Source organism: Trichoplusia ni, chromosome 5, assembly GCF_003590095.1.
Source record: "Trichoplusia ni isolate ovarian cell line Hi5 chromosome 5, tn1, whole genome shotgun sequence".
Taxonomy (NCBI): domain Eukaryota; kingdom Metazoa; phylum Arthropoda; class Insecta; order Lepidoptera; family Noctuidae; genus Trichoplusia; species Trichoplusia ni.
This window is the reverse complement of record NC_039482.1, coordinates 2,945,634-2,972,876: the sequence shown is the minus strand read 5'-3', so window position 1 is coordinate 2,972,876 and position 27,243 is coordinate 2,945,634. Positions and strand designations below refer to the sequence as shown.

At 34.1% G+C, this 27,243-nt stretch overlaps 1 protein-coding gene across 1 annotated transcript in view; it reads right to left on the bottom strand.

Moving 5' to 3' along the window:
- The window catches only part of LOC113494073 (orexin receptor type 1-like), a 111,871-nt gene extending 102,946 nt beyond the window's left edge, over positions 1-8,925 (bottom strand). The window contains exon 1 of the mRNA XM_026872211.1: positions 8,666-8,925. The gene's annotated coding sequence lies outside the window, so the exon portion shown is untranslated. The remainder of the gene's footprint in view (positions 1-8,665) is intronic.
- Between the last annotated feature and the right edge of the window lie 18,318 nt (positions 8,926-27,243).

Genomic DNA, 27,243 nt, shown 5'->3' with positions numbered 1-27,243 from the left:
TGACATTCCAGGTTGTTAATTCCCACTTTTTAGATTATCAATGTGAGTGTAAATTTGTTTGTAATGCTTTAAAAGACAGGATTCTGTTTTACAGCGAAACTACGCTTGCATATCCACGGGAACCGCTAGTAATCTATCTATACATATAATAAAATTGTAGAAAAGTGAAAACTGTACATTGAATATTTTTAAAAAAGAATAATTGCAGGGTGGTCTACTAACGATTCCGATGCCGAAAATATGATTTTTAGAATTTTTGTCTGTTTGTCTGTTTGTCTGTTTGTCTGTTTGTCTGTTTGTCTGTATGTATGTCCGGAAAGATCTCGGAAAGTACTGGATAGATTTGATTCATATTTTCAGAGAATATCAACAAGAGGTCCGGTCAACATACTTTTTACTTATTATCTCGCTTTTCGATACAGGGGGTGAGCAGGAGCCTTTTATATCTATACACAAATATCAAATTATCTCATAAACTACGGAATATATTTCGTTCAAATTTTGCATGAACCTTATCGTACACATGATACAACAAATATACAAAAACCATAACGCTACTATGCAGGGGGCATGAGCAGTAAAGTTTTAAATTTTTGGACTCACCCGTAACATCGTGTAATACAATTATGAGGTGTATTTTCATCCCATTGAGTAGTAGGCAGCACGGTCATCAATTTACTCCAAAAACATCACGCTATTTATCTTAAGACTTTTGGCAGAGCAATAATATATTTTTTCGAAAGTAAATCATTTTCACAAAATCAGTCATTTTATTCTCTTTCAAGTCTAATGTAGACCTAGCGCGACAATAATTAAAATAAAAGAAACATAAACTATTAATACTTTTATTATTATTCTTTTGATACAAATGTTACTTCGTAATCGGTACATTCTTGAAACAAAGGAACTTAAATTATTTTTATTTTTATTGGTTTACTAAAATTACTCAAGTTCAAATGTGGAATGCCGTAATATGATTTTGTGTTTATTTACGATAGGTGTATATACCTATGTTTTTAGCTCGGTAATGTTGGCGATGCTACTTCAAGATAAAAGAATTCGTAGTGACACTCAACCCAAAGTTGCATGTAGTTCACATTGATCTCATCTATAATTATGCATAACAATAAATTACTGAACGACACAGTTAATTATATTACCTTGGTTCATCTGTAACAACTAGCAACAAAAATATAAATTTTCAAACAAAAAAAGCCTTTCAAACAATGAAATAATGTTTTCTTAAATTTGCAACATTACATAGACCAAAAATATTTCGGACTAGCTGTTGCCCGCGACTTTGTCTGCGTGATTTTCAAGATGTGAACAACTATGATAATAACGATCATCGCAAAAATGTAATGCAATATTGAAAATGAAACACTTCTTTTTACATTTTAAGCTTGCTTTTTTTTTCTAAATTATAATGAATCTTGAGCGGCCCAAAGACTATCAAATGATTAAATCAAACACATTTCATCATTTACGATACTATCCTGGTGTCAAATATTTCACAGCTGTTTTAATGACTTTTTCTTATTTAATCCCAAAAAGAGGGGTTTATAACTTTGACATATCTGCCTGCCTGCCTGTCTGTCTGTCTGTGACATCATAGCTTCCGAACGAATTGTACAATTTTTATTTAAACGTAAATTTTGTGCGAATTCGTCAAATCGATTTGTCAAACATGTCTTAACGAACACCGTTAAGACATGTTTGACAAATCGAGCCGTTTAAAAATGGGGGGGGGGGATGCAAGTATGAAACAGAAGGTATAACTCAGTCTTAGCACTTCTGCTAAAAATGTTTTACTTTCGAGGGTTTCCATTTTCTAATTGGGTGGGTTATGATTTTCGAGCACGTCTATTCTTTGGCCGGCCTACACCTGAAATTGCTAACAATTTCAGGACGCTTTAGACGGATTATGATAGTGATTATGAGGTATCATAAAATTATTATTGTACTGTAACCAAAGAGGTAAACCAGAACCATATTACTGAGGCCCCGGTGTCCGTACGTCTGTCTGTCACCTGGCTGTTTCTCAGGAACAGTGATAGCCAGACAGTTGTTATTTTCACACACGATGTTTTCTGACGATATAAATAAGATGTCAAATTATTTTTGTGGACGGAGCTGGTGAAGTGAGAGTCGGGCTCGGTAACTGTGGATATTACATAGTGTCATAAGATATAAGATTTTGCAAAATTGCGCCCAGATAAACGCTTTCCTGAAACACGTTATGTTTGATTGTCCTCTTAATATTAAAACTGATCTTCCTCACAAACATTTGGAATATTTCCAAAATAAAAAAGTTGGTAAACGTGATATCTTGGCCCCCTGGTGTTTTGATCATAATTTGCCTTTAAATTGCTGATAAATAAATAGCGTGAAAAAAAATATATCAGCCACCCCTTTTTTTAAATTGACAATGACAAAAATCTAAAGTATAGGATATGTCCAATTTGTGATGTTACGACAAAGCAAAATATGAACATAAAAGTGACTTCATGTGCATGAGTTCTATTGACTGTACCAATTTACAAAGAAAAATTACGTATTTTATTCGTTAACATACCTGACGATCATTGAAGTAAAATACCGTCATCCCTACTGCATAAATGGAACTTAAATAAAGACTACATGAGGTTGGTTATGAGGTTACGCTGTCGATTCCGACAGCCACAATGAATTTTCCAGACATTGTGTGACGGATGTAAGTGCTGATAGCTACACGCTATTATCAGCCTTATTGGAGAAATTTCCAAAAATATGTTTCTAATCCTCGTCGGCTTAGCTTTGGGATCTCAGAAACTCATTCAGTCTCGTTCCTTCCCCTGTTTTTACCAGGCTACGAAAGAAGAAAATTTTAAATAAGTAGAGATTACAATAAATTGTTAAAGGAATCTTTGGAAGGGCCACGTGTGCGGTCTCTGTAATGGCGGATGTAGACCAATCAAATCGTTAAAATATTGAAAAATCCCAGTTATCAGTAGACATTGTTCTATCAATAGATACATAATGTCAAAAACCGTCTAGCGTACGCTCTTCTTCATTGATAGCTTGGGTCTTATAGATCTTTCACATTGCATACCTATTATGAAGTTTTTATGCAAGTTTTCTGGGCTTTTCTAAATATTAGAATTCTAAATATCCGAAATATTTTTGGTCTATGTAATGTTGCAAATTTAAGAAAACATTATTTCATTGTTTGAAAGGCTTTTTTTGTTTGAAAATTTATATTTTTGTTGCTAGTTGTTACAGATGAACCAAGGTAATATAATTAACTGTGTCGTTCAGTAATTTATTGTTATGCATAATTATAGATGAGATCAATGTGAACTACATGCAACTTTGGGTTGAGTGTCACTACGAATTCTTTTATCTTGAAGTAGCATCGCCAACATTACCGAGCTAAAAACATAGGTATATACACCTATCGTAAATAAACACAAAATCATATTACGGCATTCCACATTTGAACTTGAGTAATTTTAGTAAACCAATAAAAATAAAAATAATTTAAGTTCCTTTGTTTCAAGAATGTACCGATTACGAAGTAACATTTGTATCAAAAGAATAATAATAAAAGTATTAATAGTTTATGTTTCTTTTATTTTAATTATTGTCGCGCTAGGTCTACATTAGACTTGAAAGAGAATAAAATGACTGATTTTGTGAAAATGATTTACTTTCGAAAAAATATATTATTGCTCTGCCAAAAGTCTTAAGATAAATAGCGTGATGTTTTTGGAGTAAATTGATGACCGTGCTGCCTACTACTCAATGGGATGAAAATACACCTCATAATTGTATTACACGATGTTACGGGTGAGTCCAAAAATTTAAAACTTTACTGCTCATGCCCCCTGCATAGTAGCGTTATGGTTTTTGTATATTTGTTGTATCATGTGTACGATAAGGTTCATGCAAAATTTGAACGAAATATATTCCGTAGTTTATGAGATAATTTGATATTTGTGTATAGATATAAAAGGCTCCTGCTCACCCCCTGTATCGAAAAGCGAGATAATAAGTAAAAAGTATGTTGACCGGACCTCTTGTTGATATTCTCTGAAAATATGAATCAAATCTATCCAGTACTTTCCGAGATCTTTCCGGACATACATACAGACAAACAGACAAACAGACAAACAGACAAACAGACAAAAATTCTAAAAATCATATTTTCGGCATCGGAATCGTTAGTAGACCACCCTGCAATTATTCTTTTTTAAAAATATTCAATGTACAGTTTTCACTTTTCTACAATTTTATTATATGTATAGATATTTAGAATTCTAATATTTAGAAAAGCCCAGAAAACTTGCATAAAAACTTCATAATAGGTATGCAATGTGAAAGATCTATAAGACCCAAGCTATCAATAAAGAAGAGCGTACGCTAGACGGTTTTTGACATTATGTATCTATTGATAGAACAATGTCTACTGATAACTGGGATTTTTCAATATTTTAACGATTTGATTGGTCTACATCCGCCATTACAGAGACCGCACACGTGGCCCTTCCAAAGATTCCTTTAACAATTTATTGTAATCTCTACTTATTTAAAATTTTCTTCTTTCGTAGCCTGGTAAAAACAGGGGAAGGAACGAGACTGAATGAGTTTCTGAGATCCCAAAGCTAAGCCGACGAGGATTAGAAACATATTTTTGGAAATTTCTCCAATAAGGCTGATAATAGCGTGTAGCTATCAGCACTTACATCCGTCACACAATGTCTGGAAAATTCATTGTGGCTGTCGGAATCGACAGCGTAACCTCATAACCAACCTCATGTAGTCTTTATTTAAGTTCCATTTATGCAGTAGGGATGACGGTATTTTACTTCAATGATCGTCAGGTATGTTAACGAATAAAATACGTAATTTTTCTTTGTAAATTGGTACAGTCAATAGAACTCATGCACATGAAGTCACTTTTATGTTCATATTTTGCTTTGTCGTAACATCACAAATTGGACATATCCTATACTTTAGATTTTTGTCATTGTCAATTTAAAAAAAGGGGTGGCTGATATATTTTTTTTCACGCTATTTATTTATCAGCAATTTAAAGGCAAATTATGATCAAAACACCAGGGGGCCAAGATATCACGTTTACCAACTTTTTTATTTTGGAAATATTCCAAATGTTTGTGAGGAAGATCAGTTTTAATATTAAGAGGACAATCAAACATAACGTGTTTCAGGAAAGCGTTTATCTGGGCGCAATTTTGCAAAATCTTATATCTTATGACACTATGTAATATCCACAGTTACCGAGCCCGACTCTCACTTCACCAGCTCCGTCCACAAAAATAATTTGACATCTTATTTATATCGTCAGAAAACATCGTGTGTGAAAATAACAACTGTCTGGCTATCACTGTTCCTGAGAAACAGCCAGGTGACAGACAGACGTACGGACACCGGGGCCTCAGTAATATGGTTCTGGTTTACCTCTTTGGTTACAGTACAATAATAATTTTATGATACCTCATAATCACTATCATAATCCGTCTAAAGCGTCCTGAAATTGTTAGCAATTTCAGGTGTAGGCCGGCCAAAGAACAGACGTGCTCGAAAATCATAACCCACCCAATTAGAAAATGGAAACCCTCGAAAGTAAAACATTTTTAGCAGAAGTGCTAAGACTGAGTTATACCTTCTGTTTCATACTTGCATCCCCCCCCCCCCATTTTTAAACGGCTCGATTTGTCAAACATGTCTTAACGGTGTTCGTTAAGACATGTTTGACAAATCGATTTGACGAATTCGCACAAAATTTACGTTTAAATAAAAATTGTACAATTCGTTCGGAAGCTATGATGTCACAGACAGACAGACAGGCAGGCAGGCAGATATGTCAAAGTTATAAACCCCTCTTTTTGGGATTAAATAAGAAAAAGTCATTAAAACAGCTGTGAAATATTTGACACCAGGATAGTATCGTAAATGATGAAATGTGTTTGATTTAATCATTTGATAGTCTTTGGGCCGCTCAAGATTCATTATAATTTAGAAAAAAAAAGCAAGCTTAAAATGTAAAAAGAAGTGTTTCATTTTCAATATTGCATTACATTTTTGCGATGATCGTTATTATCATAGTTGTTCACATCTTGAAAATCACGCAGACAAAGTCGCGGGCAACAGCTAGTAATTAATAAGAATAAAAATTACAATTTTATACAGCGGTACGGAACCCTTCGTACGCAAATCCGACTCACACACCCGGTTTTTTATGTCACGTGATCTACATTGTATCAAAAGACAGAAATTATTATCCAAAGCTTCTCCGTACACAAGCGTCAAATCATTACTATTCAAATGTACATATATCATTCAAAATATCATTCGTAATTACGAATGACAGCAGTGCAATTAAATTATCTACGTTTGACTATCAACTATTACATTAATTTACATAATCCAGATTAATAGTGACGGGTGGAAAGATCGTAGAATACATTAATAGTGGGGTTAGGAAAGATGGCGCCTCGTAGATGCCCCATAGCATTTGAGTTTTCAGTTCTCAACAAGGAGCCATCTTTGTCATAACGAGTTCCTCCGTGTTTCGGAAGGCAAGTTAAATTGTGGGTTACGGCTGTTATTCCTGCATCTTTGACAGTCGTTACAGGTAGTCAGTCGCTCCTTGTAAAACACTGGTGACTCAACTGAAACCAGGGGACTAACCAACCTCAACATAGTTGGGAAAAGGCTAGGCCGATGATGATGTTCTCAACAAGGGCTTTCCCTGGGTCGGATTTGTACGTATTTTAAAAGGGTCGGGTTTATAACCTTGAGGTTACCCCGTTAGAAGAGATGGTAGCAGACCATTAATGTCCCACAGCTGGGCAAATAAATTCGTAACCTAAACATTTTTTCAGTTTTAGCCAGTTTGTTAGACACCCTCAGTGTTAATGCCGATGAATAATTATTGATAAGCATGTATTATCAAACTTTATTTTTATGTTATAATTAATTAGCATTGATAAGTACCTACATTATGTATTACCAAAGATTGTTACGTGTTAATACAAATTAAACTGTAGTGCATTATTAAAAACACTATTATTTACAACATTTAAATAAAATTAAATGAAAAAAATCAAGTAGAGGTAGATATAGCAGTTTTCTTTTTTCAACATGCTTCATATCTTGCTATCTCTCTTTGGCATGAAAGCAGTCGGAAAAACAAATCAAACTGGCTTAAACTCTAAAGTCTAAGAGGTTATGTTAACATATCGGAGTTCCTTGGGCCACCTTCCAGCTCCAGCATAGGCATAATCATCATCAACAAAATTTAAGTACTGGGCTCTTGTCGGTGTAACATTTCCCATCTTTTTCTACCCTAAGTTATCATTACAGGGCCCAAATTCATCGCAATAATTGAAAATTCAAATTGTTGAGTAAGCCCCGTATAAGCCCCGTACTGAATTTCCAATTATTGTGTAAGCAAAAAACTTAGGAATACGAATAGTGTCACGTCAATCCAATTCCCATTTATTCATCGGCTATTGCAAATGGTAGAATTGGGGCCCTGGCCAGCTCTATGTCATTACCATATTGCATTATCACACAAAACACGCATGCATGAAAAAAACTTCAGCCTAATCGGAAGCCGTGAAGTAGGTCGAACTTTACTGGAAAAATATGAATACGGACAACGGTGGATGTAAATCAAAGTAAACGCAATTTTCTAACTCCCTAGATAGAGTTGTTGTGCTTCAATTTGTATGCGGGTATTGAGGTTAGGAAAATGCATGTCGTCCTTTTGCCCGTCACTTTGTTCAGAACTGTCAGTGGCTTGTACATTGCTGGTTTGAAATATGAGGTTTTTTTTTCTAAAAGTTGACGACCCATTTTAATTAAGGTTTTTATAGTAACTGTCGCGAGAATGATTTATTTCTAAATTATGCAATGATTTACTCACGCGTATTTATCAAGATTATTCATCTAGTTTCGGACCCAACCAGAGTTCATAAACATCGCGAGCCGCTAGTCGAGCTGGCATCAGGTCCAAAACCAGTCGAGAAATCCTGATAAATGCGTGTGAGTAAGCCGTTGCATCATTTAATAACCAATTATAGTTGTTATTTTTTAACACAGGCGTAATATTCAATACTTTATTTTGTAGTCTACTATGGTCAACGTCTTCAAAATTAAATGCATGCATAAGTTACTGCATCGCTGGGTAAGTAAGTAGGTAAATCAGTGTTTGTTAGATTACATTTAATTTTAAGTTTACAATGTAAATATTACAATTGATTATTTGATTTAATCAAAGCTATTATTTTTTTAATTACCAAAAAATATCGGAATCTATTTTCTAAGGGGCAGTCACTGAGTGGAACTTTCGTGTGACGTCACTTATCATTTCACTTTTCACCGACAAGTGACGTTATTAACCCCTACGTTTTTATAGATTTAATTTAATAAAAACATTTTAAATCTCTTCCTGTCGGGAATATGGAACATTTTAGTCAAACATCTTATTTATTATATTTCCTGTTATAATTTTTTTTTCTAACATCCAATAACATTCAGTACTCATAAAATAACGAACCTTAATTGCGAACGTAAAAACCGTGATTGTAAAACTTTCATTGCACTTAAAATTACTTATAAAAAAATTAAAAACAAAATTGAAATATTTAATACATACCATAAAATTTAAAAAAGCACAAATAGAACCACTGCACAACATGTATCACTTAAAAAAAAAACAATAGTTTTTTTTACGTTCGAATTTTCAAATACGCAATTCGAGTTTCCCGCTTAAAATAGCGCGCGAAGGCGACCGATCACTTCGGCCCACGATAGCGGACTGGTGGAGAATCAAAAACACCGCACTGAGAAAATAATAGACGGAGACTAATTAGGTCTGGAAAAAGGTCTAATAAACATGAAAATATGTTTTGCTTAATATGATTAGTTTTTTCTTAGTAATTTGTTTGTTGTTGCTGCCTACAAATTATCAATAAGAAAAAGGTTTTTTGAGGGCGTTCCAGCCTATTCGAAAAAGTCTTGAAAGAGGCTGACATACTTTTAGATTGACGACGTATCATTTTTCTTTATTTATTATTATTAGCACAAAAGGTATGTTACTAGGTACAAACGATACAGTTTGCCTGTATACTCTTGAAAAATCTATTCTTTACTTACAGAACATTATGTTGCAAGAACACAAAATTACCTTTTAAGTTAGCGTAAAATATATAGGAAAAATTAAGCAATGATTGTAACGGTTATCAATTTGATAGGTGTCAAAATGATTGTTTCAAATTTCTTTTTCAGTAGCCACTTTATACGGAACCGCCCTCATCGCAAGATGAACCGTACTTGAACGTTTTTTTTTTCGTTTCACTTTATAACATTTCTAGGAAAATAATGTCGAACCGTATTGATCGTATTTTGGCGTCTTATTAAAAAAAAACACTATTTATTTGCTTTATTTTTTATATGTCTTCAATGTCATATTATGAGTACTTAATTTCCTTTTTTATTAAAGCATTGTTTGTCAAATTAATTTTAATTCAAGTTTTTTAAGTTTTCCACAAAATTTTAGACAATCTGTTCAAGGATACTGACGCTCCATCAGTATCACGAATAGGACTCGCACTTCCCCGGAGTCATTATATGTTTTCGTTAATATTTCTAAAAACACTTGCCTACGGGCCCTTAAATAAAATAAAAAAAATGCTTCAAGAGTGAAAAAAACCTCCTTTTTCTAAAGCCGCTTAAAAGTCCTTCTTTACGACTTACGAGTGTTACATTTTAAACGACTCCCGCACTAAGAAATGTATCCTTCTGCCGCTTGGATTTCATTATCATTATGGTAACATGCACATGACACCCAGACTTAAAACAAGAATAGGGATGCCGACAATTTTTTTTTTTCAGTGTCCGTCTTGTAGTTTTCTGTATAATAATGGATACGTATTTTTTTATTTGTCCCGCAAACAAAAATTGACCAAAAATTGTCACGATTATGTATAAATTTTACCATATCGTTACGTCACAAGCCCTGTCCTAAACTTCATAGCAGTTAATCTTTGTCAATTCTAGTTTTTCTGAAAAAGGAAAAAATACGTGTCTCATACTTTTCAATTATCTAACTGAGGGACTTATTAGATTTTTTCCTTTTATACCCAGTCGACATCCCTATTTGTAGATCACACAAATACTTTTCCTACGCGGTTATCGAAACCGCGACACGTCGACCACTCGGCTATCCGTGTAGTCATTTCTATGTGAAAGTTATTTAAACTATTTATAATTATCATTGTCTTTAACAAACCTATTCAGTATTTCTTGGCTTTACGAGTTTTTAGTTAATTACATTTTTGTTTGGACAAAACAGGCTTATTTTGAAAGGCCTATAACGAAAGTGGGTTTTATAAGTTTTTGTTTAATTTTCAACTCTAATGTTCATTTCGTTTCGGCTATGGTTGTCATGGTTGATTGTTGATTGGTTTTCATTCAGCCTATTTGTACCCTAGTTGACCCTCAGTTTATCAACACCAACTCGCACTTGTCTGATTTTTATTTCTCAAAGATTAAAGTTTAAAAGACGTTTATATGACAGAGTTCACCACAAGAATGGCCATTGTCAAAAATAAATTGCTTGCTTTGACCAGTCCGGCGTATTATGATTGACTGAAGTAGTTTTAAACTAGCTGTGTACGTTATAGAACATTATTAAATGATTTAACGGTTTACTCACGCGTATTTATCGGGGTAGCCCAACTAGTTTCGGACCCAACCGGAGTCCTTAATCATGAGCAGACGCGGCGGGATCGCGAGTCGAACTGAGTTCGAAACTAGTCGGGCTACTCCGATAAATACGCGTGAGTAAACTGTTACATCATTTAATAATGCATCAGTCTCACGATAGTTATTATAAAGTTATAGAACATGTTTGAGTCGAACATAATATTCTTTATCTTGAGAAGTCTCTCTTGAAATTGGCCGAATATTTTTATAGTTGATCTGTCAAAGCCAAATTTTTACATAATTATGTTTATGTTACATATAGGAATATACTATTATAGTAGTAGTATTCTATTATATATTTAATTTTCGTGTCGCGGTGTTTGTAGTTAAACTCCTCCGAAACGATTCTTATGAAATTTTGGTATGCATATTGGGTAGGTCTGAGGATCAGACATCTACTTTTCTCCTGAATTGTTTTTTATCATTCGTTTATTATGATTTTTTTATCGGCACCATGGGAAAATAGCGTTTTTTTGGGTCAGGCTGTATGATTAATAAAAGAGAATCTAAATGAAAACTGCCTTTCATAAGGCAATTTAATCGATTCACTCCAATAAACACCAAAAAGGTTTTACGGTGATTTTAATTAAATTCCAATCCCAAATATTAACGCAACGTTAGCTACATCACTTGCCTCTTAAAAGGAATGTAAGTAGAAAATCGTTACACGTGTTCGCCATAAAGTCACGGAAAACGCCTTTTTATATTTAAAATCTGTAACTTTGAAGTAAATCTTTAGTTAGTTCTAACTTTTGTGACAGCAAGAGATGCTATAAGGAGAATAATACAAGAAAAGAAAAAAAAATCACTTCCTTCTCATTTTTTTTCTGCCAGCCCAAATGAATGAAGCTAACGAAGAAATTCGATATTTTTCGAAGTTTTAATGAAGAATGAAAGAACAATGCATTTCATGACGTAATTAGGTTATTGATGGAAGATCCATCCAGAGACAGTAAAAGAAGCGCAATAATCACTGATTTTCGACTGGCGTGTTGGTCTAGTGGTCAGAGGCCCTGACTGCTGAGCCGCAGGTAGTGAGTTCGATTCACATCCCGGACATAATTATGTTTGTGTTATGAACACGATCATTTATTTTGTTCTGCGAGAATAAAACTTACATAAGTAGTGGTTTCTTAGGTTTACGCGAATGTTAGACATTGAAATGAAATTACTTTTACGGATTTTATCGCATTTAAATTTAAGATTTTTGTTCCCGTCGTTTCGACACCTTTGCAGGCACGGGACCATCACTTCAACCATCATTTCAGCACTTACTTATGTATTTAGGAATATCATCATTGGCCTAGCCTTTTCCCAACTATGTTGGGGTCGGCTACCAGTCCAACCGGTTTCAGCTAAGTACCAGTGTTTTACAAGGAGCGACTGCCTATCTGACCTCCTTAACCCAGTTACCTGGGCAACACGATACGCCTTGGTAAGACTGGTTGTCAGACTTTTCAAGCTTCTGACTACCTGTAACGACTGTCAAAGATGTAGGAATAACAGCCGGGACCCACAATTTAACGTGCCTTCCGAAAAACTGAGGAACTCGTTATGACAAAGATGGTCACCCATCTAAAGACCAACCGCGTCTAGCATAGCTTAACTTGTGATCGTATCACTTATGCGGTTATAGCTTAGCCACGAGGTCCTCTATGTATTTAGGAATATATAAGTAAGTTCTGTTAGTCTAGATGGCGTTGTGAGATTATATTTAACCGCGTAATGACAACAACGCATCTCTCCATACTATAAGCCACACATAGCGTATAATTAAATCTCATAAGTAAATTAATTAAAAACGTCCTTTTGTATATGAAATACGAAAAATCATTTTCACCGAACTTATACGTAATATCTCATTTGTTATGAATTTTTATATTCTTTTAACAATGCATATGAACACAGAATAATAATTTATGGAAATTCTATCCTTAAACGAGAGAATTTTCTTCTATATACCTGTATATAATATAACCCTTTTTGAAGTTAGAAATATTTCACTATAAGGGTATTTAAGCCGTAGTTGCTGGCTTAAACTTTATTGTTGGGCTTTCAATCCCGGAATACCGTGATCTCGATACTGCGGGATCGAGCGTGATACGGGATTACCTGCGCGGGATCGACGGGAATGGCGGAATTGAAAAAAGCTTGCATACTACCTCTTGCGAGCGAACGCTTGGAAAGTTGAATCATTCAGCGCTTTATTTGCACTAAATAAACGTGTAATCGTTGTAAGCGGTGATGGGAGAGGCGCTTCATCGAGACCGGTGGAGTAAGATCATCCGCGGTAAATGTTGCCCTGATGCTGACCACGGTCGAAGAGAGAGAGAGAAACATGTCATTTGATTGATTTTATCCTATTGCAACGCGCCATGCGTGATTTTAAGGTACAAATAAATAACATACCGGAAAACTTCATACCGCATAGTCGTCGATACCAAAACAGGCAAAAATATGGAGTTTTATATACCGTGGCGCTACAATGGTATTATTAATGAAGTCACAGTTGTAGCGCTACGCTGTGTATACGTCGGCCAGCTATGTGGGACATATTATACCTAGAACACAAGCATTTGCGTCAACACAGATGTTCTCTCTCTCTGTTCAGTTAGAATAGATTAGAATATTCTGTATTGTACACCATGGAATTACGGCAGTAATTCGTAATAGATACAATGTTTGGGTACAATGGCGGTCTTATCGCTAAACGCGATATCTTCCAGACAACCTTTGGGTGGACAGCACAATTATCAGTATGTACAGAGGTAGATGGTGCACGCTATTGTTAAAAACAGTCGGATGGTACGGTGTCCGACACGACTGAAATCAGCCAGGACTCACTTATTAAGTAATATGAAAGTACGAAAATACGAACGTAGTGATATTCATGTCAAAAACACACAAAATATTCAAAAAGTTGGTATGTGGCTCAGGATCGAACCCGAAACCCTTGTACTGCTCTCTTAGCACTAGGCTATCACAGCCTCAATCGTACCTCATACAAATAATCCTTATCCTTATTACATATTATAAAACAAAGTCCCCCGCCGCGTCTGTCTGTCTGTCTGTTCGCGATAAACTAGAAAAGTGCTGAACGGATTTTTATGCGGTTTTCAACGATAGATAGAGCAATTCTTGAGGAAGGTTTTAGTGTATAATAAGTTTAGGTTTTGTGTAAACTGACGATATTACAGCGATATTAGTTAAACATGTCGGAAAAAATTAAGCCATTCGAGAGCTTTCATCGAGAACGCTGCCAAAACCTTTTGAGTTACAACAAAACAATGTATGGCAAGTGTGTACCTCTTTAATAGATCTACAAAAAAGTCCGCGGTGGTATATGTCTATCTTCCAAGGATAACCCACAATAACCAATTTTATGTGTTTTCTTAATACAGTAAAATTATTGGTTACTTACGAACCTCTTTTTAACAATACAGTATTAATCCTTATCCAAATAAATTACATATTATAAAACAAAGTCCCCCGCCGCGTCTGTCTGTCTGTCTGTTCGCGATAAACTAGAAAAGTGCTGAACGGATTTTTATGCGGTTTTCAACGATAGATAGAGCAATTCTTGAGGAAGGTTTTAGTGTATAATAAGTTTAGGTTTTGTGTAAACTGACGATATTACAGCGATATTAGTTAAACATGTCGGAAAAAATTAAGCCATTCGAGAGCTTTCATCGAGAACGCTGCCAAAACCTTTTGAGTTACAACAAAACAATGTATGGCAAGTGTGTACCTCTTTAATAGATCTACAAAAAAGTCCGCGGTGGTATATGTCTATCTTCCAAGGATAACCCACAATAACCAATTTTATGTGTTTTCTTAATACAGTAAAATTATTGGTTACTTACGAACCTCTTTTTAACAATACAGTATTAATCCTTATCCAAATAAATAAGTTAGATATATTATGCATGTAATATAGAACAAAATTGCCTTTTACACTACGCCAAAAATGTTAATAGGTAATGAGTTATCGTAATATTAAAATCTCCGCGCGAGAAATTAAAAATCGATGAAACGTAGCGAAGATATCGTTGGCATCTATATACTAATTGTACTATATATACTAATTACTATGTATATACTATGTATGTACTATGTATATACTAATTGTTTGTTTGATTGTTTGTTTGAAAGCGCTAATCTCAGAAACTACTGGTTCAAATTGAAAAAAATATTTTTGTGTTGAATATACCATTAATCGAGGGAGGTTTTAGGCTATATGTATATCATCACGCTGCGACCAATAGGAGCGAAGAAAAAGTCATAACTTATATCTTCTAACCACGCAGACGAAGTCGCGGGCAACAGCTAGTAACACTTAAATTAAAGCGGAGTAATTTTATAAATTCCCTATTTTATTTGCGACCTATATAAATATGAATATTTTCAATACAATACGGGATCGAAGCCGAAATCCCGCGGGATTGAAAATTAATATAAATAGTAAATTTATTTTGAGTTATTGAAAACCCTACTTTAGTTTCATATTAAAAACTAACATGTTATGAGCATTACGAGCCTAATCCTTTAATATTTGAAATTTGGAATAAACCACAAGCCAATTGTGAAGCCTATAAAAGCAAACCCAAACAGCTACTCAAAAGCAGCCTTATGTCAAGGAAAAATGGTTTATTTTCGAAAATCATACTGTACTCTGTCTGTGATAAGCCTTGTTCGTAGAATTAGGTATCAAAAACGTTACAGAGAAATGGATTCTTAACATGAATTTCATAAATCTAGCCTTTAAATCTTCTTCACTTGTTTTTAAAAAAAATATATAAAAACCTTTCCGAACTCCTTTCGAAGTTATAATGACATAATTTTGCATCTGTATTAATACTAGCTGTATCAACAAACGTTGTTTTGTAATAAAAAAAACAGTTTAAGGGGAAAAAAAAATATGGCTATGAAAAATAGATATAGAATAGGACATTCTCAGACCTTCCCAATATGCACACAAATTTCATGAGAATCGGTCGACGACGTGCTGCTGTGAAGTTTTGCTATACCTTCGTTAGAATTCTGAGAAAATGAATTGAACGACAGCCAAAGAAACGGTAAATAAATTAAAAAAGTAAAGACCTGAATAACGTGACATTAAAACAACTGCGCACGTTTTTCAAACACACTCAACAGCTTTATAGAACTTTTTACTGGATAAACTGAATAGTACCTACAATACGGGCCTGTTGGTCTAGTGGTTAGTGATCCTGACTGCTATACCGGACGTCGTAGGTTCGATTCCCGCCCAGGAAATGTGTGATGATCATGATCATTTGTTCTGGTGTCTGGGTGTAATCTATACATATAATAAAATTGTAGAAAAGTAAAAACTGTACATTGAATATTTAAAAAAAAGAATAATTGCAGAGTGGTCTACGAACGATTCCGATGCCGAAAATATAATTTTTAGAATTTTTGTCTGTTTGTCTGTTTGTCTGTTTGTCTGTATGTATGTCCGGAAAGATCTCGGAAAGTACTGGATAGATTTGATTCATATTTTCAGAGAATATCAACAAGAGGTCCGGTCAACATACTTTTTACTTATTATCTCGCTTTTCGTTACAGGGAGTGAGCAAGAGCCTTTTATATCTATAAACAAATATCAAATTATCTCATAAACTACTGAATATATTTCGTTAAAATTTTGCATGAACCTTATCGTAGACATGATACAACAAATATACAAAAACCATAACGCTACTATGCAGGGGGCATGAGCAGTAAAGTTTTAAATATTTGGACTCACCCGTAACATCGTTTAATACAATTATGAGGTGTATTTTCACCCCATTCAGTAGTAGGCAGCACGGTCATCAATTTACACAAAAAACATCATGCTATTTATCTTAAGACTTTTGGCAGAGCAATAATAGGATTTTTCGAAAATAAATCATTTTCACAAAATTAGTGATTTCATTCTCTTTCAAGTCTGATATAGGCCTACTGCGACTATTTCACAAGTAAAATAAAAGAAACATAAACTATTACGTTTTTTTTATGCAATTGTTACCGTAATCGGTACATTCTTGAAAGAAAGGAACTTAAATTATTTTTATTTTTATTGATGTAATAAAATGACTCAAGTTCAAATGTGGAATGCCGTGATAGATTTTGAATTTATTTATGATAGGAGTATATACCTATGTCTTCAAGATCAAAACATTCGTAGTGACACTCAACCCAAAGTTGCATGTAGTTCACATTGATCTCATCTATAAATATGCAACAATAAATTACTGAACGACACAGTTAATTATTACCTTGGTTCATCTGTAACAACTAGCAACAAAAATATAAACATTCAAACAAAAAAAAGCCTTTCAAACAATGAAATAATGTTTTCTTAAATTTGCAACATTACATAGGCCAAAAGTATTTCGGATAAAAAAGCCCAGAAAACTTGCATAAAACTGCATAATAGGTATGCAATGTGAAAGATCTGTACGACCAAACCTATCAATGAATAAGAGCGTACGCTAGACGGTTTTTGACATTATGTATCTATTGACAGAACAATGTTTAATGATACCTGGGATTTTTCAATATTTTAACGATTTGATCAGTCTACATCCGCCATTACAGAGACCGCACACGTGGTCATCATCATTCCTCTGCCCTTATCCCAATTATTTTATTTGGGGTCGGCGCAACATGTCATCTTCTTCCACACCTTCCTATCGGCCGTCATCTCACAAGAAACACTTTTTACAGCCATATCGTCTTTCACACAATCCATCCATCGTTTCTTTGGTCGTCCTCTTCCCCTATATCCATCCACATCCATGCTTAACGCCTTCCTTACCACATGATTTTCATTCCTCCGCATAACATGCCCATACCGGCCGGTTACCACGTAGTTTCTCTGTAACCGGTGCCACTTTCAAACTTCCCCTTATATTCTCATTTATTACTCTATCCGCTCTCGTAACACCACACGTGGTCCTTCCAAGAAATCCTTTAACAATTTGTTGTAATCTCTACTTATTTAAAATTTTCTTCTTTCGTAGCCTGGTAAAAACAGGGGAAGGAACGAGACTGGATGAGTTTCTGAGATCCCAAAGCTAAGCCGACGAGGATTAGGAACATATTTTTGGAAATTTCCCCAATAAGGCTGATAATAGCGTGTAGCTATCAGCACTTACATCCGTCATACAATGTCTGGAAAATTCATTTTGGCTGTCGGTATAGACAGCGTAACCTCATAACTAACCTCATGTAGTCTTTATTTAAGTTCCATTTATGCAGTAGGGATGACGGTAGGTATTTTACTTCAATGATCGTCAGGTAGGTTAACGAATAAAATACGTAATTTTTCTTTGTAAATTGGTACAGTAAATAGAACTCATGCACATGAAGTCACTTTTATGTTCATACTAGCTGTTGCCCGCGACTTCATCCCCGTGGGTAGAAGATATAAGTTATGATTTATACCTGCCCTGTTTTTTTTACATTTTCCATTGTATCTTCGCTCCTATTAGTCGCAGCGTGATGGTTTATAGCCTAAAGCCTTCCTCGATAAATGGTTTATTCAACACAAAAGTATTTTTTCAATTTAGACCAGTAGTTCCTGAGATTAGCGCGTTCAAACAAACAAACTCTTCAGCTTTATATATTAGTAATATAGATATAGATTTTGCTTTGTCGTAACATCACAAATTACACATATCCTATACTTTAGATTTTTGTCATTGTCAATTTAAAAAAAAAGGGTTGTCTGATAGTTTTTTTATTATCACGCTATTTATTTATCAGCAATTTAAAGGCAAATCATGGTCAAAACACCAGGGGGTCAAGATAACACGTTTCCCACCTTTTTTATTTTAGAAATAGTAAAAATGTTTGTGAGGAAGATAAGTTTTAATATTAAGAGGGCAATCAAACGTGTTTCAGGAAACCGTTTATCTGGGCGCAGTTTTGCAAAATCTTATATCTTATGACACTATGTAACATCCACAGTTACCGAGCCTGACTCTCACTTTACCAGCTCCGTCCACAAAAATAATTTGACATCTTCTTTATATCGTCAGAAAACATCGTGTGTGAAAATAATAACTGTCTGGCTCTCACTGTTCCAATTTTATCTCTCTTTATTTTATAATCACTGTCATAATCCGTCTAGCAATTTCAGGTGTAGGCCGTCCCAAGAACAGACGTGCTCGAAAATCATAACCCACCAAGGGTTTTCCAATTAAAAAATGGAAAACCCTCGAAAGTAAAACATTTTTTGGCAGAAGTGTTATTATTTTTTACTTGCAACCCCCCCATTTTTAAACGGCTCGATTTGTCAAACATGTCTAAACGAACACTTGCACATAATTCACGTTTAAATTTAAATAGTTCAATTTGTTCGAAAGCTATGATGTCACAGACAGACAGGCAGGCAGATATGTCAAAGTTATAGACCTCTTTTTGGGATTAAATAAAAAAAAGTCATTAAAACAGCTGTGCAATATTTGACACCAGGATAGTATCGTAAACGATGAAATGTGTTTGATTTAAACATTTGATAGTCTTTGGGCCGCTCAAGATTACTTATAATTTAGAAATAAAAAAGGAAGTTTAAAATGTAAAAAAAATGTTTCATTTTCAATATTGCATTACATTTTTGCGATGATCGTTATTATTAAACTTCTTAGTTTTTCACATCTTGAAAATCACGCAGACAAAGTCGCGGGCAACAGCTAGTTTATCTATACTTATACTTACTAATATATAAAGCTGAAGAGTTTGTTTGTTTGAACGCGCTAAGCTCAGGAACTACTGGGCCAAATTGGAAATTTTTTTTTGTGTTGAGTAGACCATTCATCGAGGAAGGCTTTAGGCTATAAACCATCACGCTGCGACTAATAGGAGCGAAGATAGGTACAATGGAAAATGGAAAAAAAACAGGGCAGGTATAAATCATAACTTATAACTTCTACCCACGGGAACGAAATCGCGGGCAACAGCTAGTCTATGATATGTATGTATTTAGAAATATATAAGTAAGTTTATCAGTTTTCTGGTTACCATAACACAAGCTCTGCTTAGCTTGGGATCAGATAACCGTGTGTGAGTTGTCCTAGGATATATTGTATATATTATTATTAATATAAATACCTCTATATACATATGGTAAGTGATATGCTAGTTAATTCTTCATTCTACTTTATATAGAAACATATATTAAAAGGATATCTGCTGAGGAGTTCGTAGCATCTTTTGTTCTCCCAGAGCAAGAGTATTTAGGAAACTGTGAAGGTGGGGCGCCTTTTAAAGCATTAGCTAATTTCAATTGCGTATTGAAAGCACCTTACAGCATGGTAAATAATAAATCATTTTTTACTATCATTATGGTTTTTTTGTTAGAAGAACTGTCTTCTTCTTAGTCTTTTTGGTAATTGAAATATAAGTAATGATAAATCAAGAAATAATAGAATATAATATCCGTCTTCCGTTTACCCCAAAAAAACGACGCGAGAAATAATATGGAGGGATGAAAGCCATTTGCTCTATCAATCCATTTAACAGCCAATCTAAAATGCAGGCTTCAAGGGTTTTTATTTAAACATACTTATTAATGAACAAAAACCTAGGCTTGTTCGCTTCACTGGATCATTAAGGTAAGCAACAACTCAACAAGGCGAAATCAAATATATACAACTAGCTGTTGCCCGCGACTTCGTCCCCGTGGGTAGAAGATATAAGTTATGATTTATACCTGTCCTGTTTTTTTCACATTTTCCATTGTATCTTCGCTCCTATTAGTTGCAGCGTGATGGTTTATAGCCTAAAGCCTTCCTCGATGAATGGTCTATTCAACACAAAAATATTTTTTCAATTTGGACCAGTAGTTCCTGAGATTAGCGCGTTCAAACAAACGAACAAATAATCAAACAAACTCTTCAGCTTTATATATTTGTACAGATATACTTGTACAGATTTTAATAAAAAAAATGATTGAAACTTTTCAGACGAAGCCCTTTTATGTAAAGTTAATAAAGCATGTAAGTTTATGAAACGGAAATTTTAACCCGTTGTAGTCGGCATCCTTTCAGGATGGAATATTGAAATGTTATAGGTTAATTAACTACATTTGGTTCAGTTAAATCTGTTTAGTCCGTGAAAAGGTATTATACTTCTACTTCATATATTTAGGGTTACGCAACCAAAGGGTAAAACGGAACCCTATTACTGAGAGTCACCAGGCTGTATCTCATGAACATTAAATTCGATGGCACAGTTGAATTTTTTACAGATGATGTATTTGTTTAGCCTATGTAACAATAAATGAAAATTAAGGTTTAACAATTTAAGTTTCCACAATATATAGGTATTTTTGAAAGGTGACAAAAAATAACTACATTCATCAAACCGATTAGTTTATTTTTAATCTGTACAGAACCATCATTTTCGATTACTCGACTAGCACTTGATACGGTTTCATCAAATTGGTAGAAATCGATTTTGGCATAGCATTTCAATAAAGGGCAAGTTTTATGTTAAACATGCTTTTCAGCTTTTTAATAACCACAATATTACAATTCGGTTACCCAGAAAAAAAAACACATTATATCTTTCAGTACGTAGGCGACCATCTTTATAAGAAACTTATTATTTTACATCTTTGACATTTTGTTTATCGGATACTAAGAGGAAGCTTAGTAAAATTAATAGCATTTGAACGTCTTGCATTATTTCATGCATGCAAGATTATTTCTTTATGTAATTTAGTAGCAATGTTTTCAAGTCATTTTGCCTTAAAAGCATCCAAAGAATCACTTTCGTTTCCAATCTATACTTCTATACTAATATATAAAGCTGAAGAGTTTGTTTGTTTGTTTGTTTGTTTGAACGCGCTAATCTCAGGATCTACTGGTTCGAATTGAAAAATTCTTTTTGTGTTGAATAGACCTTTTATCAAGGAAGGCTATAGGCTATATAACATCACGCTGCGACTAATAGGAGCGAAGATACAATCGATCACGTGGACGAAGTCGCGGGCAACAGCTAGTACGGTTATAAGTCGCACATCGAATATCAAATTGAAATTAAACACAGCAAAAATATTGTAATCCAGATAAACGAAATGAAAACCAAAAAAATATTCAAAAGATACGAAAAGCGGTATTAAAGAACAGAAAATATAAAGATAAAGATATATTTATTTGTATAAACATGTGTAACATAACATAGAAATGTAAATGACAATACAACAATAACATCAAATAGAAATAATCCAATTTCAAACGGTAATGCTTCTAAAATGATTCATTGTTGGAAAATATATGAACGTCTTGAATTGTTAATACGATCCTAATTTTATCCTCAGAATATAAAACCTCCATAATTAAATTAATAGTACATCGTATCAAACTGTAAAAAAACTTCGTAAATATATGGAACATTAATGATAACCTCAATTTTTGACTGCACGGACAGACGAGTGATTGAAGATTCAAAGCCAAACCCACTGTGCGCGACGTGCCACGGGTTTGATCCCCGCATAGGACAAGCGTTTGTGTGATCCACGAATGCTTATTCTGAGTCTGGACGTTTTTGTGCATGTGATTTGTATGTTTGTAAATACCCCCGATAAGCTAAAAACTATTTTAAACAATAGTTATAATATAAAATAGTACCTGAAAATTTTGACATTAACACGATCGCACAATCTAGGTGTCATTGTGAATGTGACTTGAATGTTTGTGAAACCCTCCGCGACACAAGGACAATTACCTTATGGCGGAAGTCTTTTTAAAAAAGAATACAAATACAGAACACACAAATTCAGTATTTATGAAATAAAAAAACAAATTGGCGGCAAAATACAATGGGATTATTCGGATAAAGGATATTAACACGTACGTTTATAATGGTTCAAAAATGTCCTATTATATTATCACTCAACTATCTCTTCAGGCGTAGATAGTAACTAGTCTTCGATAGATGTCTAAGTCGGAGTTAGCGTAGAATATACTTTAATAAGTCAGAACTGTTAGAAAGCTAGTTAATTTAATCGTCACGATACAAGGTTACAATCTCAAACACGTTTGTTGTCCGTTCGAGTAATTCCATTGAACAACTGCAAAACAGCTACTTTAAACAATAAAAAATAAACTTTTATCAAACGAAATGCAAGCCCGAATTTGGACAAACTTTCCAAAGTGTCTGTGTACGCTATCAAACGTGATTAAATTAAAACTAAAAACACGAGTTTGGCTGAAACAAGTTTGAAACTGTGGGGCCAAAGTGGGGTTTAGATCACGATAGTATCGATTCGAAATAACACACATTAAATAAATAGCAATTTACATCAGACTAGCTGTTGCCTGCGACTTCGTTTGCGTGGTTAGAAGATATAAGTTATGACTTTTTCTTCGCTCCTATTAGTCGCAGCCTGATGGTATATAGCCTAAAGCCTTCTTCGATGAATGGTCTATTCAACAAAAAAAGAATATTTCCATTTGAACCAGTAGATACTGAGATTAGCGCGTTCTAACAAACAAACAAACTCTTCAGCTTTATATATTAGTATAGATAGAGTAAAGATAACATAACTCATACTTTGCTTAATTTTAGGCTAGATAGCATTGTGTGAAAGTTGCGAAATATTATTTTAACCAGATAAATACTGTAACTTAGAATTTGTACCTAGTGATGGATTATGATTTGATTGGTGATTGCATTAGAACGTTTGTTCACCCACACTAGTATTCAATTACTTAGCTAAATATTTAGCCCGAGGTTATAGACTAATTTATTTATTTATAAGTACTCAGTACTTAAGTAGTCTTTTAAGTGAGATCAGTATTCTTAAGATCGGGCTTTGTGTTTTTACTTTAAACAAAGCTCTTAGTTACAATTAGTGAACCAAATAGGTACGCATTGAGTTCATTTGGTTTTCCAAGAAAACGAGTAGTTTCAAAAAATAGTTTTTTCTTATCAAGTGGCGAGTATCTTAGAGATAGCTAAAAAAAAAATATCAAATACTAGCTGTTGCTCGCGACTTTGTCCCCGTGGGTAGAAGATATAACTTATGATTTATACCTGCCCTGTTTTTTTCAAATTTTCCATTGTATCTTCGCTCCTATTAGTCGCAGCGTGATGGTTTACAGATGGTTGCTTGGTGATGGTTGATTGGTAGCGTGATGGTTCATATTCAACACAAAAAGAATTTTTCAATTTGGAAGAGTAGTTCCTGAGATTGCCGAGTTCAAACAAACAAACAAACTCTTCAGCTTTATATATTAGTATAGATTATCTTGTCATTTAAAATACATTTTTTGCTGTAATACACCGTTGCCTTACCAGCTTACACACCCCACCAGAACATTGGAGTTTTGGCAAAAACTGTAATGAAATCTTTTTTTTTTTTGTATTTTGTTATAATTATCATTCTCTGACGGGATAAGAAAGAACGTGAATGAATCCTTAGTATCCTAATACCTCTTGAAATAAGGCGATTTATTTCATTGTTCATAGCCTAATTAACAATGAAACTAAGCCTTATCCCTAGGGCATAAAGTCTTGATTGGAGTGCACGTCAGGTATGGTCAGGTAGCCATACCTTGTACCTACATATATTGGTTTTCTCGAAGCCTCCTTACAAGAATGTTAACGATCGGAAAACTCATAAGTAAGTGATCGATTGCCCTTATATGACATTGCTTTTCGATACAAAGACTGATTAGGGAAAAGCGGTAAGATTATTTATTTAATGAAAGCGGGATTAGAATGAGTCCTAAAACATTGTTAGATTGCATTTATTATTTAACTCGCATATCATAATACACCGTGATTTTTTGAAAATGTGAAAAAAACAGAGCAGGTATAAATAATAACTTATATCTTCTACCCACGTGAACGAAGTCGCGGGCAACAGCTAGTAATATATAGTTCTAGATGGGTAAATACATAGGGATCCAGCAGAATCCCAGCGTCAGGTGTTCTACCTGACACATGCTGAGCTGGACTCCTATTCGGTGCAAACTTAAGACACACTGAACCGCGCCCTATTTTTATTTTCTCCTTTTCTTTGTGTTCCTTCTACCGTACTACCATCTAATATGTAATTTTATAAAACCCTTTTTTTTTAGTTTTTTAATGTTGCGGCAATTTGTATTGTGTACCCACTTATTTTTTATTTGTCAATTTATTTGTGTCTGTCATTGTTTGTACTGAATAAATGCTTTATCTATCTATCTAAATATTACCTAAACATATACAAGGAAATACACCCAGTAACAAAACAAACGATCGTGCGCATCACACCATCAATATTCCTGGGTAGAAATCGATACAACCTACGGTTTAGCAGTCAAGCCCTCCAACCACCCGGCCAAGAGGCCAGCTAAGTTCAATCAGCCAGACAAGTGACATAATTGTCTGTAAGTATTATCTGAACTACTCGTAACGAGAAATCTACAAAGCTACAAATCAAAAATGATGTACGGGAACATAAAATCGTGATTGAAAATTATGCAATATGATAATCTTGGTTATAAACTATCATTGTAATAAGTTTCGTTTAAATCCGTTCATCTGTTTTCGCGTGAAAGAGGAACAAACATCCATACACACAAACTATCGCGTTTATGATATTAGTATGATGCATTTGTAATGTTTTGTACCCAAAGAGTAAATCCGAACCACACTCTTGCTAAGCTGTCTGCCTTCCTGTCATCGGCGAATCGTGATAGATAGACACTAGTGATTTTTAGAGTTCTGTACGCAAAGGGTAGAAATGAATTCCGATTACTCAGGCACCCCTGTCCATCTGTCGCCTGTCAATCCGTCAACAGGCTGCATTGCTTGAACTGTGATAGCTAGACAGTTTAATTTTTCGCAGATGATGTTAATTTTTTTAATCCCTATGTAATATAACAACTAATAATGAAAATCAAGGATAAAATCAGATTTGATATTTGTCATTCCCAATCGTAGCTATAAATGAAAGTATGGAACCAACAACAACATTCTATCTCAACCGGCTCGTTGGCTAAGTATCTACATACTTGAAATAAGAACAAGTGAATATTGATTAATGAAGCTTGCGTAAAGAATAAACTTTCTATTACTCTCATAATTCCAACTACATTGTTTAATTAATTGAATCTTGTTTACCGTTTTAAATTAGAAACCAATTTTAGGCACCTCGCAATACGCTTAGCACAACGCCATCTCTTGGCATTGTTGCCAAATAAATTTAAATTACACTGAAAGAACTGCTTATTAGTGTAACTTCTCGAAAAAAGATGGCGCTTTTGCTAATCATTCATTCCGTCGTTAGTTAAAATGCTAAACTGTATCAGACAGCAATTTTTTATTTTTATTACGGAATTTAATTAGTTAAAATTTTCTATGGAGATAACTGGGACTAGAATTTAATATTTGTAACTTCGAAGAAAGAACGATTGTTTTGATTAACTATTTACGACCACGACATTTCTCATGGCTACTAATCGACTATGCATGGTGTTTCTGAAATATTTATTTTAGTAAAACCTTTTTGTTACGTTTCCTTAAACGCTAGCATACATAAGCATGCAAAACAAAACCGAATCAATCTATCTTTTGAAATCACTCTAATAAAATACATGAACTTTTAAACATATGTGTAATAAGAACAAATTAGTACCATTGAAACATTTATTGATTATTTTCTACAGATTCATAAATTGGAATATAATAATAACATAATTAGTGATAATAAAAATTAGATGAACATTGAAAACGGCAGCGACTTGAAAAAAAGCCGATGAGATTTATCCTTTTGAGTGATACTCTATGCAAACGCAGCACATTCCTGCATAGTCTCTTCTTGTCATCTGTGGTATAAACAAAAGTAATTTGAAATTCTTAAAACATAATATTTTATTGTATATCATAGTTGCCATCGTCATTTAAACTTTAAGACCTACTCGTATCTTAAGCAATGTTATTTACCCCTGACGTATAAACAGGGGTGGTTAAAGTTTATCAATATTTTGTTTGCAGTCTGTATGTCTGTGGCAATAAATCTCCTCAGCTAATTTAAATAATTTATTGTGGAGTTTTGGCCAGTAGTGCAGTTGTAGTGGGCCAACTGGTCAATGAAAATGTTTTTGAAAAAAAAAATGAAAAAATTTCAAATGTCCCAAGACTTCAAGTGTCCTAAAAATTTATCAAAACCGATCCAGCGGTTTTTATAGTTGTAACTTGCATTGCCATCGGAATTAAAGCTACCCTGAAAATTTCAGCCTGCTAGCTTTTAGAAATGTGCCTCAAAATTGAGTTGCAAAAATCTAACCAGAACGATAAACAAACAAGAAAAGTGAGTGTATAAAAACGTGGGGAAAAAGAAGGTAAACTTAAATATTAAAATTATACTAATTATAGTAACTGATTTAAACAAAAGTGATGATACTAAAACCCGAACATTAGGCATTAACACGATTGCACTCGAATCCGGGATGTTCTCAAAAG